The following is a 19,133-nucleotide window of genomic DNA, read 5'->3' as shown; positions in this document are numbered from 1 at the left end:
TCTTCAAGGTCTTCAAATATCTCTGGTCCAACTCCGAGCATTTCGTCTACTTCGTCAACTATCGTCGAAAGCAACCACAATAAGCAACACAACAAGGTAGAAAATAAAAGTGCTCTAAAAATGTGACTTGGACTTTTCTAGGATACCTCTGGTCATATGAGGAATGACCAAAGTGATTTCAATGGAATTGGATAAGTGAATATTTCTAAACGTTTTGATATGATTTTACAAACATATTTTTGAAAGAAGTGTACAGAAACATATTTTTGAAAAATGAGAAAAGGCACCCGTTTAACAAATCATGATTTTAGAAGCATCTGGGAGTTGGTTTCACTAGATTTGGAGTTCAAATGAATTTCCTATGAATTTGCAAAGTTGACAAATATGAAGAAATGGCTCATTATTTTATGTGGGACAGAAAGTATTAATAAAAATCTTCATAAGCTAAGTTATGAACTTAGAAGCATCCAGGAATTTGAATCATGGCATTTGGATCAAATTTGACCCTCTCTGATTTTCTAAAGTTTATGACAGAAATGGAAAAATGAGATTTGATAATTATTTGTGAAATAGATACTTGTGGAAAAATGTGCAAATAGCACCATGAGATAGGGCATGATTTTAGAAACTACTAGAAATTTGAATCATCAAATTTGGAGGTAATATGAATATTTGGGAGATTTTACAAATTATCTGGGAAAAGAAAATAAGAAAAAGACTATACCCTTATTCTGCGCATTGGGCGAGAGATAGGCATGGGCCGGCCCAGCTGCGCGCGGGCGGTCGACGCAGGAGGCGTACTCGGGGGAAATACGCCTTCCCCGAGCGAAGGCGTCAGTGGGCAGAGCCCGTGTCCACTTAACGAGGCGGAGCCCTCCTGTTAGGTTCGTCCTCCACCTCCCGCGCGGCTGTGACAGGAGACAGAGGAGGCTCTCGACGCCGGTCGCCGGCGCTACAGGGCGTCTCCGGCGATGTTCTGCCCACCGGCGTGCTCAGGGGAGCCGGTCGCGTCCAACCGTGGGTGGCCCGGTCGCCCAGGGGCACCGGGTCGAGCAAGGCATCGACCGCGACGGACGAGGCTGACGGTGGTGATGCAGCTCGACGGAATAGCCATGGGGAGGAGGGGGAGAAGCACGGGAGGGGCTCGCGGTGACGATGTAGGTGCTCTAGTGCGGTCTAGAGGGGAGGAGGAGGAGTGGTGGGTGCGAATTTAGGCGGAGGCCGACGGCAAGGCTCTGGCCATGGTGGCAGATGGAGAGAGAGAGGAGGCGAGTGGGTTGGTCCAAGGGGTCGCTGGGATGGAGAGAGAGCGAAGGAGATCCATAGGGGACCCGTGGCTCACCGTGGTCCAGTGCGCCGGCGAGGCTGTTGCTGTTGCTGCAGGTCACGGGGGCTCATGTGGGCGTGTCCGAGGCGTTAGTGGAGGAGGTCTACGACCAGTGGAAGGGAGAGAAGGAGCGGGGAAGTGCCAGGGCACCGCGCGTGTGAGGCTGCCCATTGGAGCGCTCGGGCGGCCGGTGCGCGTGCGAGAGGAGGCAGGAGAAGGGAGAAGGAGGAAGGGTACCATGTCGTGGCGTGTTGAGGACACCGAGGAGCATCGTCGGGCGCGCTGGGGAGGCCCGAGGTGGCCGGAGGTGCTTGGCAGGGGGCGGCTACAGTGCGGGAGCACACTGTAGCGCGCTCCAGAGCGCCCAAATGGCATGCCATGGCATTTTATATGCCTTGTGGGTGCGGCCACTAATGTCTGGTAGCTCTAGGAGGGAGTAAAGAAAGGGGAGGAAGCATTGGATGCCATGGAGGGCCAGTAGAATGAGGAGGCAGGTGAGAAAGGAGAAGAATGCTGCTGTCCAGAAGGGTAAATGGGGGTTTTCACCCCTCAATCATTGAGCTGAGGCCATGGAAGAGTTACTGGAGATAGGAGAAGACTAGGAGGAGATGTGGTAAAAAGTTGAGCTCAAGGAGAATAGTGTAATTGGTCAAAATGGTGATTTTTGAAAAGTGACAGAAGGTGTTTGATGCAAATTTGGGCAAGCAAATTAACTCCACTTGACATGAGAATTAACAGGATCAAGTGTCACACATAATTGAGGTTGACCACCAAGTTTGAGTCCATTTTGAGAAAGTTGCCAATGCAACTTTTGTAAACCCTAGAAATCAGCAGAAATGGCTTTACCAAGATTTAGTCATGCAGATCTATTCTCCTTGCCGCACCACTTGGTGTAGTGTCATCATTTGAGGATTTGAACATGTCCACAAAAATTCAGATCAAAAGGACACACTTGGCAATGTAGAGTTGTTCAAATTTGGTTCTGGACAGGAAGGGTTTTGGGGTACTTTGATCAAGATAACATTCTCTCCAACTTGTGCCATTTGGTCTAGATGCATTATTACACCATTTGAGCATGTGCACCAAGTTTGAGAGCATTTGGACATGTTTGATAGTGCAAAAATGTTCAAACTTGAAAAAGGACAGAAGTGGTTTTGAGATGTTTTCATGGGGTTATACTATTCTCCATGACATGGTACTTGGCAAGATCATCAAAAATGTCATATGTGACATGTTAGAATTTTCTTGGATTTTTATGAAAATATTTCCTATAGAAATATTTCAAATCCTTGAAATGAGCAGAAATGGTTTTGGGAGGTTTTGTCCAATATTTTGATCATGACCATGTGTTGAAACTCATATATATGGAACATATATGTCCATTGAGTCTCCCTAATTTTTGTCAAATATTTTTAAAGCTTTAAAATAATTTTAACCTATTAAAGACCATTTCTGGCCTTAAGAAAAAGCCTTTAAATAAAATAGGAAAATAACATTTAAAATTATATTTTTGTGGTTTCTGGGTATCCTATATCTAATAGGAGTCAAGAATATTTTTAGAAAGATTTTTACTTCCCTTAATTAAGTACTTGCAGTGCAAACGTCAATTGAGGGGTTTCTGGAAAACTAATTTTTTGAAAATACTATTTGGCCAAATTATTTTTATGTCCTATACACATGGCATGATCATTGGTTCAAGAGTTTGGAGCAAGGAGATGAAGTATATGAGTTGGAGGATTTATTTGGTTTTTAGAGCACTTGCAAACAACAGACAAAATCCAAACAAGGCAAGGTCCAAAACACTCAAAAGTTTTTGTCAAACCACATTTTATCATGATTTATTAGCTTAAGTGTTGTGGCATGAAAATCAGGGTGTGACACTTGCCGACCAACGGGCAAGTCAACCAAAGTCCACACTTTGTTCTCATACATGGATCCCATCTCAGATTTCATGGCTTCTAGCCATTTTGCGGAATCTGGGCTCACCATCGCTTCCTCATAGTTCGTAGGTTCATCATGATCCAGTAGCATGACTTCCAGAACAGGATTACTGTACCACTGTGGTGCGGATCTTACTTTGGTTGATCTACGAGGTTCGGTAGTAACTTGATCTGAAGTTTCATGATCATTATCATTAGCTTCCTCACTAATTGGTGTAGGGGTCACAGAAACCGGTTTCTGTGATGTACTAATTTCCAATAAGGGAGCAGGTACAGTTACCTCATCAAGTTCTACTTTTCTCCCACTCACTTCTTTCGAGAGAAACTCTTGCTCTAGAAAAACTCCAAATTTAGCAACAAAAGTCTTGCCTTCGGATATGTGATAGAAGGTGTACCCAACAGTCTCCTTTGGGTATCCTATGAAGACACATTTCTCTGACTTGGGTTCGAGCTTATTAGGTTGAAGGTTTTTCACATAAGCATCGTAGCCCCAAACTTTCAGAAACGACAACTTTGGTTTCTTTCCAAACCACAGTTCATAAGGCGTCGTCTCAACGGATTTTGATGGTGTCCTATTTAACGTGAATGCAGCTGTCTCTAAAGCATAACCCCAAAACGATAACGGTAAATCAGTAAGAGACATCATAGATCACACCATATCTAATAAAGTACGATTACGACATTCGGACACACCATTACGCTGTGGTGTTCCGGGTGGCGTGAGTTGTGAAACTATACCGCATTGTTTCAAATGTAGACCAAACTCGTAACTCAAATATTCTCCTCCACAATCAGATCGTAGAAACTTTATTTTCTTGTTACGATGATTTTCAATTTCACTCTAAAATTCTTTGAACTTTTCAAATGTTTAAGACTTATGTTTCATTAAGTAGATATACCCATATCTACTTAAATCATCTGTGAAGGTGAGAAAATAACGATATCGGCCACGAGCCTCAACATTCATTGGACCACATACGTCTGTATGTATGATTTCCAACAAATCCATTGCTCTCTCCATAGTACCGGAGAACGGCGTTTTAGTCATCTTACCCATGAGGCACGGTTCGCAAGTACCAAGTGATTCATAATCAAGTGGTTCCAAAAGTCCATCAGTATGGAGTTTCTTCATGCGCTTTACACCGATATGACCTAAACGGCAGTGCCACAAATAAGTTGCACTATCATTATCAACTCTGCATCTTTTGATTTCAACATTATGAATATGTGCATCACTACTATCGAGATTCATCAAAAATAGACCACTCTTCAAGGGTGCATGACATTAAAAGATATTACTCATATAAATAGAACAACGATTATTCTCTAATTTAAATGAATAACCGTCTCGCATCAAACAAGATCCAGATATAATGTTCATGCTCAACGCTGGCACCAAATACCAATTATTTAGGTCTAATACTAATCCCGAAGGTAGATGTAGAGGTAGCGTGCCGACCGCGATCACATCGACTTTGGAACCATTTCCCACGTGCATCGTCACCTCGTCCTTAGCCAGTCTTCCGCTTAATCCGTAGCCCCTGTTTTGAGTTGCAAATGTTAGCAACAGAACCAGTATCAAATACCCAGGTGCTACTGCGAGCATTAGTAAGGTACACATCAATAGCATGTATATCACATATACCTTTGTTCACTTCGCCATCTTTCTTATCCGCCAAATACTTGGGGCAGTTCCGCTTCCAGTGACCAGTCCGCTTGCAGTAGAAGCACTCAGTCTCAGGCTTAGGTACATACTTGGGTTTCTTCTCCTGAGCAGCAACTTGTTTGCTGTTCTTCTTGAAGTTCCCTTTCTTCTTCCCTTTGCCCTTTTTCTTGAAACTGGTGGTCTTATTGACCATCAACACTTGATGCTCCTTCTTGATTTCTACCTCCGCGGCTTTTAGCATTGCAAAGAGCTCAGGAATAGTCTTATTCATCCCTTGCATATTATAGTTCATCACGAAGCTTTTGTAGCTTGGTGGCAGTGATTGAAGAACTCTGTCAATGACACTATCAACAGGAAGATTAACCCCCAGTTGAGTCAAGTGATTATGATACCCAGACATTTTGAGTATATGTTCACTGACAGAACTATTCTCCTCCATCTTGTAGCTATAGAACTTATTGGAGACTTCATATCTCTCAATCCGGGCATTTGCTAGAAATATTAACTTCAACTCCTGGAACATCTCATATGCTCCATGACGTTCAAAACGTCGTTGAAGACCCGGTTCTAAGCCGTAAAGCATGGCACACTGAACTATCGAGTAGTCATCAACTTTGATCTGCCAAACATTCATAACATCTGGTGTTGCTCCTGTAGCGGGCTTGGCACTTAGCGGTGCTTCCAGGACGTAATTCTTCTGTGCAACAATGAGGGTAATCCTCAAGTTACGGACCCAGTCCGTGTAATTGCTACCATCATCTTTCAACTTTGCTTTCTCAAGGAATGAATTAAAATTCAATGGAACAACAGCACGAGCCATCTATCTACAATCAAACATAGACAAGCAAGATACTATCAGGTACTAAGTTCATGATAAATTTAAGTTCAATTAATCATATTACTTAAGAACTCCCACTTAGAAAGATATCCCTCTAATCCTCTAAGTGATCACGTGATCCAAATCAACTAAATCATGTCCGATCATCACGTGAGATGGAGTAGTATCAATGGTGAACATCAATATGTTGATCATATCTACTATATGATTCACATTCGACCTTTCGGTCTCCGTGTTCCGAGGCCATATCTTTTATATGCTAGGCTCGTCAAGATAAACCTGAGTATTCTGCGTGTGCAACTGTTTTGCACCCGTTGTATTTGAACGTAGAGCCTATCACACCCGATCATCACATGGTGTCTCAGCACGAAAAACTTTCACAATGGTGCATACTCAGGGAGAACACTTATACTTTGATAATTTAGTGAGGGATCATCTTATAATGCTACCGTCAATCAAAGCAAGATAAGATGCATAAAAGATAAACATCACATGCAATCAATATAAGTGATATGATATGGCCATCATCATCTTGTGCTTGTGATCTCCATCTTCAAAGCACCGTCATGATCATCATCGTCACTGGCGCGACACCTTGATCACCATCGTAGCATCATTGTTGTCACGCCAATATTATGCTTCCACGACTATCGCTACCGCTTAGTGATAAAGTAAAGCATTACAGCGCAATTGCATTGCATACAATAAAGCGACAACCATATGGCTCCTGCCAGTTGCCGATAACTCGGTTACTAAACATGATCATCTCATACAATAAAATTTAGCATCATGTCTTGACCATATCACATCACAACATGCCCTGCAAAAACAAGTTAGACATCCTCTACTTTGTTGTTGCAAGTTTTACGTGGCTGCTACGGGCTTAGCAAGAACCATTCTTACCTACGCATCAAAACCACAAAGATAGTTTGTCAAGTTGGTGCTGTTTTATACTTCGCAAGGACCGGGCGTAGACACACTTGGTTCAACTAAAGTTGGAGAAACTTACACCCGCCAGCCACATGTGTGCAAAGCACGTCGGTAGAACCAGTCTCGCGTAAGCGTATGCATAATGTCGGTCCGGGTCGCTTCATCCAACAATACCGCCGAACCAAAGTATGACATGCTGGTAAGCAGTATGACTTATATCGCCCACAACTCACTTGTGTTCTACTCGTGCACAACATCAACGCATAAAACCTAGGCTCGGATGCCACTGATGGGGAACGTAGTAATTTCAAAAAAATTCCTATGCACACGCAAGATCATGGTGATGCATAGCAACAAGAGGGGAGAGTGTTGTCTACGTACCCTCGTAGACCGGAAGCGGAAGCATTAGCACAATGCGGTTGATGTAGTCGTACGTCTTCACGGCCCAACCGATCAAGCACTGAAACTACGGCAACTCCGAGTTCTAGCACATGTTCAGCTCGATGACGATCCCCGGACTCCAATCCAGCAGAATGTTGGGGAAGAGTTCCGTCAGCACGACGGCGTGGTGACGATCTTGATGTTCTACCGTCGCAGGGCTTCACCTAAGCACCGCTATAATATTATCGAGGATTATGGTGGAGGAGGGCACCGCACACGGCTAATAGATCTCAAGGATCAATTGTTGTGTCTAGAGGTGCCCCCTGCCCCCGTATATAAAGGAGCAAGGGGGAGGGGCGGCCGGCCAGGAGAAGGCGCGCCATGGAGGAGTCCTACTCCTACCGGGAGTAGGACTCCCTCCTTTCCTTGTCCAACTAGGAGAGGGAGAAGGAAGGGAGAGAAGAGAGAAAGGAAAGGGGGGCGCCACCCCTCCCTCCTTGTCCAATTCGGACTAGAGGGGGACGGGCACGCAGCCTGCCCTGGTCGCCCCTCCTCTCCTCCACTTTGGGCCCATGAGCCCCATTAACCCCCCCGGGGAGGGGGGGGGTCCGGTAACCCCGGTACTCCGTTTTATATCCGATAACTACCGGAACCATTCCTGTGTCCGAATATAGTCGTCCAACATATCAATCGTTATGTCTCGACTATTTTGAGACTCCTCGTTATGTCCGTGATCACATCCGGGACTCCAAACAACCTTCGGTACATCAAAATATATAAACTCATAATGAAACTCTCATCGTAACATTAAGCGTGCGGGCCCTACGGGTTCGAGAACAATGTAGACATGACCGAGACACGTCTCCGGTCAATAACCAATAGCGGAACCAGGATGCTCATATTTGCTCCTACATATTCTACTACGATCTTTTATCGGTCAGACCACATGACAACATACGTTGTTCCCTTTGTCATCGGTATGTTACTTGCCCGAGATTTGATCGTCGGTATCTCAATACCTAGTTCAATATCGTTATCGACAAGTCTCTTTACTCGTTTCGTAATACATCATCCGGCAACTAACTTATTAGTTACAATGCTTGCAAGGCATATGTGATGTGCGTTACCGAGAGGGCCCAGAGATACCTCTCCGACAATCGGAGTGACAAATCTTAATCTCGAAATACGCCAACCCAACAAGTACCTTCGGAGACACATGTAGAGCACCTTTATAATCACCCAGTTATGTTGTGACGTTTGGTAGCACACAAAGTGTTCCTCCGGTAAACGGGAGTTGCATAATCTCATAGTCATAGGAACATATATAAGTCATGAAGAAAGCAATAGCAACAAACTAAACGATCAAGTGCTAAGCTAACGAAATGGGTCAAGTCAATCACATCATTCTCCTAATGATGTGATCCGTTAATCAAATGACAACTCATGTCTATGGTTAGGAAACATAACCATCTTTGATCAACGAGCTAGTCAAGTAGAGGCATACTAATGACACTATGTTTGTCTATGTATTCACACATGTATTATGTTTCCGGTTAATACAATTCTAGCATGAATAATAAACATTTATCATGATATAAGGAAATAAATAATAAATTTATTATTGCCTCTAGGGCATATTTCCTTCAGGAGGTCACTCGGGGATTTTTGTGCAGACTGACATGTAGGTCCCACAAGTCATAACGCCCGGTCGAATAGAAGGCGTTGACTTAATGGGCGACATGGGCCCTGTTTGGATACTCTAAGTCAAATGTTAGAGTTAGATTCTAACCCTGATCTAACTCTAACCAAACTGTTGTTTGGATGGCAGGGTTAGATTGACAACAAATGTATCCAAACAGGGCCATGGGTTGAAACGAGCCTATAACGGCACTTTGCAGAGTAGTCATTTCTTGGTAGGGCTGGTTGGTAAGAGCATCTACAATGGTTGATAAGTTAGTCTTATCTTAAGTCTGCCACGTATGCAAGTGGTAGTAGTTTCTTAGCATTATTGGTGGTTTCTTGCATTATTAGGGGTTTCTTGTAAGGAACAATGTACTACTAGCGACAAAAGGCGATTCTAGGTTGCGTTGTACTCCAACGAGTACTACTAATGGTTGCGGGAGTGTATACCTCATGTTGTGGGTTCGATCCTGGCTGAACGCACGGCGACCTTTTTTTAAAACAGTAAAGTCGCTTCTAGCCAATATTTTACACGGGTAGTTTGAGTTTTGAAGTCAAACGGACATGCGGCACCACAATCTGGGTGCGCTAGACAGCCTAGCCACGTGAACGGGTTTTCCTTCCCAGCATCTCGTGGCTCGCGTGCTCGCCCTAGCCGCACCTCTCTTGCAGCTTCCTCATCAGCTAGTAGCATATTTAAATAGAGCCTCCCAGTTAAGCCCGAGGACCCGAAAAAGCCTGGCGGGGCATTGGGAACTGTGCAATACGGCTCTGTACGTAAAGTGCTCTACTACCACTACTCTGTAGCTTGTGGCGTTGCACGCATGGACTTCTCTCCATTATCGGCTCTACTATAAAAGAAATTCCTCTTTACATGTTTTTTTGAAACGGAGGCAAAAGCTTTGCTTCATCTCAATCATAAAGAAGGAACTACTAACAAAGTTCGACGAGATCCATTACAGCTCCACAAATGGAAGCGAAAAGCCTAGTCTAGCTGTATCAAATAACTCAAATGTACTGCTCAGGGAGTCCTGGACAAAGGGGTCCTCGGGCGTCCGGCCAGTTATCTATGGGCCGGACTGATGGGCTGTGAAGATATGAAGACCGAAGACTTTACCCGTGTCCAGATAAGACTCTCCTTAGCGTGGAGGGCAAGCTTGGTGAACAACTATGAAGGTTCCATCTTATGTGACCGACTCTATGTAACCCTAGATCCCCCCCAGTGTCTATATAAACCGGAGGGTGTAGTCCGGAAAGGATATACTCAATACCTTAGTCATACAGGCTAGACTTCTCGGGTTTAGCCATTACGATCTCGTGGTGTAAGTGCATCTGGTGCCCCTTAGTGATTTTGGTGTATTGAAGACTTGTAGGTTAAGGGACTAATGCGTTTGTGAGTGTACACAGGTATATAAATCTATGAGGAGTTTGATATTTACAGAGAAAGTCGACCCCTAAAAATGAAGTTCTTCAACTGAAGACTTTGGCTTTCTGAAGACTTTGAAAGTGAAGAAATTGGTGTGACCTTGAAGACTTGGTATTCATTCGAGGAACATGAAGCATGAAGACTTTTGTTTTCGTAGTTTCTTTTCGCTTTCTTGAGTCATAGGAAACACCGTACTATTAAAGGGGGCGAGGAAATACTAAGGAAAAATTTCCATGTGATGCTCAACTCAAAATCCTACACCTACCAATCCCTTCGAGTGAAGCCATTGGAAATCTCATACAGTCCAGTCATATTCTTCAGCGACAGAGACAAAGTTCTTCCGGTCTCTGAGGAATTTGTTCTGACTAAGGAGTTAGGAATTTGCCAGTGCGGATTGCCTACACAGTGAGGAACATGATAGCCCTGAGGATTTTGCTACTCAAAAATTCCGACCGTTGCTGTGCTATGCGCCAGCTGTCCCAAAATATCTATCGACCTAACGGTCATATCATTCAAGGGCATTTATGTCTTATCATGTCAGGCTGCTCCCTAGGCTATAAATAGCCGCCCTCTACAACCACTAGCTGGTTGGCTGCTCCGAGAGAAACTAACACTTGTCATTTGAGAGCAACCCATCCTCCGAGGAATTTGAGCGAAAATCATCAAGTGAGGAAAAACCCAAAACCCAAACACCTACAAACCCCAAGTGATTGAGCATCACTGAAGAGATTGATCCTGCGTGGATCTGACGCTTGTTACCTTGGAAGACTGTGCTTCTTCCATATGGTTAGGCGTCATGGTCTAGAGCATCCAAGAGGAATTGTGGATCGCCGAGTGACCAAGTTTGTGAAGGTTCGGAAGTCACCTGAAGACTTACCACGAGTGATTGGGCGAGGTCTGTGTGACCTTAGCTCAAGGAGAATACAATGAGGACTTGGTGTCCTGAGCTGCCTGTTCAGGACTGGGTGTCCGGGACTGTGTGTCCTCAAGTTTAAATACTCAGCCGCTCCAACCAGACATATAACTCAGACAACAGTTGGAACTGGTCTACCAAATCATTCACTTCACCAAGCTTACTGGTTCTATTCCCTCAACTCATTCATTTCCTCATAACTATGTTGTGTGTTTGTTCATATCTGTGTTTGAAGACTTTGACTGAAGACTTTCTCAATTTCCTCAGTTCAATTTCTTCAGTCTGTTTGTCTTCATCCTGTGTTATCCTGTGCTTACGCTTCCTGTACTCTGTGCCTGTCTTCATTTCGTCATGATGACTATGCTTGTGTTCTGTTATGTTTACTTTTGAGTACTTATTCCGCTGCTAGTAGTTCTTCGCTAAGGAATTTCCTCACCGGCAAATTCCTCAGTGAAGAATTTCATAAAAATTGCCTATTCACCCCCCTCTAGTCGATATAACGTACTTTCAATTGGTATCAGAGCAAGGTACTCAATTTTTCTGTGTGATTTTAGTTTAACCACCTGGAGTTTTAGTTATGTCGACCGCAGGTATGATCAAGGTCTCTGCTGGGTGTCCTACCCTCGATGGGACAGACTACCCCTACTGGAAGAACAAGATGCGAATGCATCTTGAGGCAATTGATAACGATCTCTTGTATGTTGTGGAAAATGGTGTTCCCTCTGTCACACCTTCTCTGAATGCTGCTGATGTGAAGAGATTCAAGCAACTCAACTCTCAAGCGAAGAATATCATATGTGGCCATCTGAGCAAAGGACAGTATGGCAGAGTGAGTGCTTTGGAGACAGCGAAGCTTATCTCGGATAGGTTGTCCAAAGTGAATGAAGGAGTCTCAACACATCGTGACTCTTGAGTTGATGTTCTTCGCAATCTCTTCAACCGCTTCAAAAGACTCGACAACGAAAATGTTCAACAAACCTTCGATCGCCTCACTGACATCTCAAATGATCTTCAAGCACTTGGTGCCACTGACATCACCGACCATGAGGTGGTGAAGAAATTGCTGAGATTGCTTGATTCCTCATTTGACACTCTGGCATTGATGATACAAGAACGTGCTGATTACAAGTCACTTGATCCCGCTGACATTCTCGAGAGGCTAAATAATCATGAGTTCCAACTTGCTGAAAAAACAGATCTCTATGGTTCGAGCTATGGCAGATCACGCGCACTGAAGGTCAAGGCGGTATCTGAGTCCGAAGATGAAGACTCTGGTAGCAGCCTTGGTGATCATGAAGAACTAAGCCATGATCTGGCTCTCCTCGTGAAGAAGTTCCAAAAGCTCTCAAGACGTGGTCGCCTTGGAAGACTCTCAAGGAGCAATGATTCCTCATCGAGTGACTACAAGAGGAGGCTCTGTCACAAATGCAAGAAACTTGGACATTACATTCAAGATTGTCCTTAGTGGGAAAAGGAATCAAAGAAGAAGAAATACAAGGATTACAGTTCTGATGATGCAAAGAAAAAGAAGAAATCCACAAAATCTTCATCATCAAAATCCTTAGAGCCTTCATATCACAAGAAGAGCAGCTCCAAGAAGGCCAGGGCATTCATTGGCAAGGAAATGGACTCTGAGGCTGAATCTGAAGAAAATGAGGAAGAGGAGACATCTGAGGAGTCTGAATCCGGAGTGGCGAGCCTAGCTCTCGCTACTGCATTCCTCAGCAAGTATATCTTCAACACTGAAGAAAATGACCTCACCAACAAGGCTGATGAAGGCGATGATGACTACGCTTCCACCTATTGCTTCATGGCAAAGGGTGCCAAGGTACTCAAATATACCTCCTCTGAATCAAGTGAGAATAAATCTGATGAAAACCTTAAGACCAGCTATTCTAAACTTGCTAAGATTGTTGTAAAACAACAAAGGGCTCTTGAAAAGGTTCAAAACATGCTAGACAAAAGTGATGATATGTTCGGTGAAGAAATGGATCGCACTGAAACTTTGACTGAAAATCTTCAGAGACTTCAGTCCAAGCTTGACAATCTTCAAAGTCATCATATCACTCTCTTATCGGATCATGAGAAGCTTTCTTATGAATTTCTTTAAAGAAAGCAAGACCTTGAGAAGCTAAGAGTGAGTTATGAAGATCTTTAGAAGGAGCGCGATTCATTACTTGCTCAACAAATCAGCGCTTCTCAGGAAGAATTTGTTCCTCCATGCTTGAAGTGCATTGAACGTGAATCTGCTAATTCTTCACCTGAATGTTCAAATGCTGCTAATGTTTCAAATTCTTCACATGCTTCTGCTATCACTAATTCCTCATCTGAGGACATTGCTAGTATCACTGATGATGCAGGGCTGAAGGAATTGTACATGACAGGTATGTACAAAAGCCTCAAAGGGCATCAGACTCTTTGTGATGTGCTTAAAAATCAGATCCTCAATAGGAACCCTAGGAAAGAGGGTATTGCTTTTGAGAGGAAACTCAATGTTGATGGTACATATTGGAAGTCTGAGTAGTACCCCAAAACTACATGGGTTGCTACAAAGGGACCTCCAGTTGATCCATCAAACCTTTCTGGATTTGCATGTGAATCTCCTCATTCTGATGATGAGTCATTTGACTCCAACTACAAACTATTCAAAAATCAGAATGGTGAAGTATTTGCTAGATATGTTGGCACTAATTGCAGGAACGGTCCCCCTATGAAGAAAATTTGGGTTCCCAAAAGATGCCTTGAAAATCTTCAGGTGAATGTCATCATGATGCCACCTGTGAAGAATAGGAACCCAGATCAAATTCTTCATATGGAACAAATTCTTCATATGGATCCAAGTCCTCATACGGACCAAACTCCTCACATGGATCATATTCCTCAAAAGGATCAAAGTCCTCAAATGAACATCATCGTGCTAACCCATCTGTTTCGTAGGGAAGATCTAAGGATTATGGATATGTGCATTATTCTTCGAATCATTATTTCCATAAGTCCTCAAAGAATTTCTCTCCTTACTCCTATGCTTATTCTAACCCCTCTTATGTGAGACGAAATGGACTGGCTTCTATGCCATCCTTCTCGTATGGAGCTCGCAGAGTGATGAACTCTTTGCCACCCCTTTAGATGTGGGTGGTGAAGAAAAAGAACTAATATCTTCTGCAGTGTCAGGTCTCCAGATGTACATAATCGTCTGAAGAATTTGCTGGAGACCTGAGTATGTCTGATAAGACGCAGGCTAATCATGAAGAAATGAACTTTCATTTCTCACGTCCTCACACTGTTTTATTTGTTCTTCTGCTTGATGAAATTGATCTGATGAATTGATGTCATATTCTTCACTAATGAAGTATATGAGTTTGTAAGCTGCACTAATTCATCTGCAAGATGATCAACCCAAAGCCACTGAGTGGGTCCTCGATAGTGGATGTAAAAATCACATGACTGGTGACAAGAATGTATTGATGGATGCTCCATTATCTCCGTCGCATCTGAAGCATATCATCTTTGATGACAAAGGCAAAAGTCAGGTATTGGGTCTAGGTAAGGTTGCGATCACAAAGGATCGACACATGGACAAAGTCATGCTTGTTGAGTCCTTAGGATACAACCTTATGTCTGTCTCAATGCTTTGTGATCTTGATATGGTTGTTGTCTTTGGCAAATACCGTTGTGTTGTGGTTATGGAAGCTGACAATTCCAAAGTCTTCGAAGGCTTTAGGAGAGGAGACCTGTATATTGTTGATTTCTCTACAGGACCACAACCAGCCGTGTGCCTACTTGCAAAAGCTTCCGAAGGCTGGCTCTGGCATCGACGATTTGGTCATGAAGGCATGTGGAATTTGCACATGCTCGCGAAGAAGGAGCATGTCATAGGCATCGAGAATGTCAAATTCCTCAAGGATCACCTATGCGGAGCATGTGAAGCTGGGAAGATGACAAAGGCCAAGCATCCAGCAAAGACTATCATGACCACTACTCGCCCATTTGAATTGCTTCACATGGATCTCTTCGGTCCTAATCATTATTCTACTGTTTCAAATGAAGCATCTCAATATGGCTTTGTTATTGTTGATGATTACTCTCGTTATACATGGGTACACCTTGTTACTTACAAACATGAAGTGCAGGAGGTCTTCAAACGATTTTCCTCGAGGGCTTCAACCAACTTTGGTGTGAAGATCAAGCACATAAGAAGTGACAACGACACTGAGTTCAAGAATTCTGGTCTCGATGACTATCTTGATGAACTTGGTATTAGTCATGAGTTATCTGCTCCTTATACTCCTCAGCAGAACGGCATCATGGAGTGCAAGAACAGGACTCTTGCTGAGATGGCTCACACTGTGCTTGATGAATACAAAACGCCTTGTCGGTTCTGGACTGAGGCAATTGATACTGCATGCCACATCATCAACAGAGTATATCTTCACAAATTCTTCAAGAAGATTGCCTATGAACTCCTCACTGATAAGAAACCCAATGTAAGTTATTTCAAAGTCTTCGGTGCTAAATGTTGGATAAGAGATCCTCATCACAACTCAAAATTTGCACCGAAAGCACATGAAGGTTTTATGCTTGGTTACGGAAAGGACTCACACACCTACAGAGTCTTCAACAACGTCCTTCACAAGGTTGTTGAAAGTGTAGATGTGCGGTTTGATGAAACTAATGGCTTGCAAAGAGAGCACCTACCTACTGTGATAGATGAACCAGTACCTGAGGAAACTATCAAGTTCAAGGCTACTGAGGATGTCATTCCCACTGAAGAATCTACTGAAGAATTCATTCCAGAACATGAAGAATGTCGAGCTAATGCACCTGAAGAAAATACTGAAGAAAATGGTGCTGAAGAGAATACTGATCAAATTCTTCAACGGCAACCAGCTCATCCTCGCATTGCAAAAGAAGTGCAAGTTGAGAAGATCATCAATGACATCAAAGCGCCAGGTCCTCTCACACGCTCAAGAGCTTCACATTTCTCTAACTTTTGTGGGCACTATGCTTTTGTCTCTATTACAGAGCCCACTAAGGTAGATGAAGCATTTCTGGAGCCTGAGTGGATTCAGGCCATGCAAGAAGAATTACATCAGTTCGAGCTCAACAATGTCTGGGAACTGGTCAAACGCCCAGATCCTCGCAAGCACAATATCATTGGCACAAAGTGGATCTACCGCAACAAGCAAGATGAAAATGGCCTTGTGGTGAGGAATAAGGCACGACTCGTAGCTCAAGGCTACACATAGGTTGAAGGAATTGATTTCAATGAAACTTTTGCACCTGTTGCTAGACTTGAGGCTATTCGCATATTACTTGCTTATGCTAACCATCATGATATCACTTTATATCAAATGGATGTGAAAAGTGCATTCCTCAATGGTAAGCTTGAGGAAGAAGTATATGTTGCTTAACCCCAGGTTTTGAAGATCCAAAGAATCCTAACAAAGTCTTCAGACTCAACAAGGCCCTCTATGGCCTCAAGCAGGCCCCACGGGCGTGGTATGATACCTTGAAGGAATTCTTCATGAAGAAAGGCTTCAAACCCGGTTCACTCGACCCTACTCTTTTCACTAAATCTTATGATGGTGAACTGTTTGTGTGCCAAAATATATGTTGATGATATTATCTTTGGCTGTACTGACCAACGTTATAGTGATGAATTTGCCTATATGATGAGTGAAGAATATCAAATGTCTATGATGGGAGAGTTGAAATTCTTCTTAGGTCTTCAAATTCGTCAACAACGCAATGGCATATTGATATCTCAGGAGAAATACCTCAAGAATGTACTGAGGAAATTCGGCATGCAAGATTGCAAAGGCGTCAAAATTCCTATGTCCACAAATGGCCATCTGTGCACTGATGAAAATGGTATTGACTTCGATCATAAGGTATACCGCTCCATGATTGGTTCTTTATTGTACTTATGTGCATCTAGGCCAGATATAATGCTTACTGTTTGCATGTGTGCCCGATTTCAAGCTACATTGAAGGAATCGCACCATAAGGCTGTGAAGCATATTCTTCGATTTCTAGCTCACACACCAACACTTGGATTATGGTACCCCAAGGGCTCGGATTTTGATCTCATTGGATATTCTGACTCTGACTATGTTGGTGATCGTGTGGACCGCAAGTCAATATCTGGTACATGTCATTTCCTCGGACGATCTTTGGTCTGTTGGTCCTCGAAGAAACAGAACTGCGTATCACTATCTACTGCTGAATCTGAGTACATTGCCGTTGGTTCTTGCTGTGCTCAATTGCTATGGATGAAGAAAACTCTCAAGGACTACGGCGTCAACATGAAGAATGTGCCTCTCTTCTGTGACAATGAGAGTGCCATCAAGATTGCTCACAACCCAGTTCAGCACTCGAAGATGAAGCACATTTAGATTCGTCATCATTTTCTTCGTGATCATGTGTTGAAGGGCAACATTTATATTGAGCATGTGAAGATTGAAGAACAGCTAGCCGATATCTTCACAAAGCCCTTGGATGAGAAGAGATTTAGCAAGTTGCGGTGTGAGCTAAATATCCTAGAATCTTCGAATGTTCTTTGAAAAGGACACTCATCCTAACACTTATGCAAAATTGATGACTTAGATGTGCAACACATGAAGAAACATTTTTCTTCAATCAATGAAGAATAACACTCTTAGTGTGAAGAAATTAACAAAGAATTTGATTCTCAGAACCCTATAATAATTGTACGCGGTATCTGAAATCATCATTCTTATACTGTGGGTCACGCCACCACCAAAAGTTGACATTCCTCAATTGATCATATTCTTCAACTTTGCACTGTCTTCACTGTTTCCGTCGTTTTTCTTCATTGGCTATATATATACAAGTTTATGTCCTCTACAGCATTCACTTATTGCTAATTCTTCAAGTTGGTTTTTCTGCTAAGTGAATGTGATCGGACCCCACCCCTCTATGCTATACTCAACCCAAACTATTCACAAATTCTTCATGTGCGTTCTATTCGAAACTCGTTCAAAATCTTCAATGTGTCCTTGTCAGCTGAAGAAATTGCGAACGGAACTTTAAAACCTATCTTATCTAAATTTTCGGCTTTGCCGCTCAAACCGTTATGCATCCCACGATACACTTATCCATTCACCCACGATCGCACACGATCTCCACCTCTCAGTACGTGGGTGACACATGTCAAGCGAATGAGAAGGTCAGGGGCACGTTTGTCCAATTTCTTCGGGCAAACAATTTTTTTTCACCGTGGCTATAAATACCCCTCCTTCCCTTCCTCACTTCTTTTACTCCGCTCGATCCCTCTCCAGCTCGATCTAGCACCGCCACTACTTCATCGTCGCCGGTGAGGAAGAGCTTCACTGCCTCAACCTCGTCACCAACGTACTCGCGCCGACCGCAGAAATCTTCACTCCGTCGCCGCCGTAGCCGTCTTCCTCCGCCGAGTTAGGCGTGGAAGATCTACATAGACGAACTTCACCTCTCCACTTCACTGTTCGTCGTGTTCTTCGTCCAGGGTAATTAAACGTTACTTTTACTGCCCTCATTGATTCGACTGATTATCTACAAAATCTTCAAAGGTGTTTTTCTTCATATCTTCACACACTAAACACCTCACAAGTCATCTATTCTTGATTCGTTTCTCTAAGCATCATTTTTCTTCAAGATTCCTCAATTGTGTGGATCTTCGATCTATACAACTCTGGAACCTAAAACAAAGAACGCTTAGTGAAATTCTTCAAGACTCATCTGGTCAAATTCCTCAAACTTGTTCTTTTTGAAAAACCTTCTGAAAACGCATATGACCTCTCCAAATTCCTCACAACTATACTCTGTTCACAGGTACTCATGTCAGCTGCTGAATCACTAGGTTCTCATCAACTTAACTCATTTGCAGCGTTCCTCGAAGAAAAGTTGCATACTTCTTCAGAGAATTCGATTGTTCAAATTCCTCAACTGAAGAAAATGGCTGATGGTAAAAGGCCACAGAAAGGAGGAAAGAAGCATGAGGTCATGACTGCCTTTGAAATCCCTGAGGACA

The sequence above is a fragment of the Triticum dicoccoides genome, chromosome 7A, assembly GCF_002162155.2.
Source record: "Triticum dicoccoides isolate Atlit2015 ecotype Zavitan chromosome 7A, WEW_v2.0, whole genome shotgun sequence".
NCBI lineage: Eukaryota > Viridiplantae > Streptophyta > Magnoliopsida > Poales > Poaceae > Triticum > Triticum dicoccoides.
Note: the sequence above shows the minus strand (reverse complement) of the source record.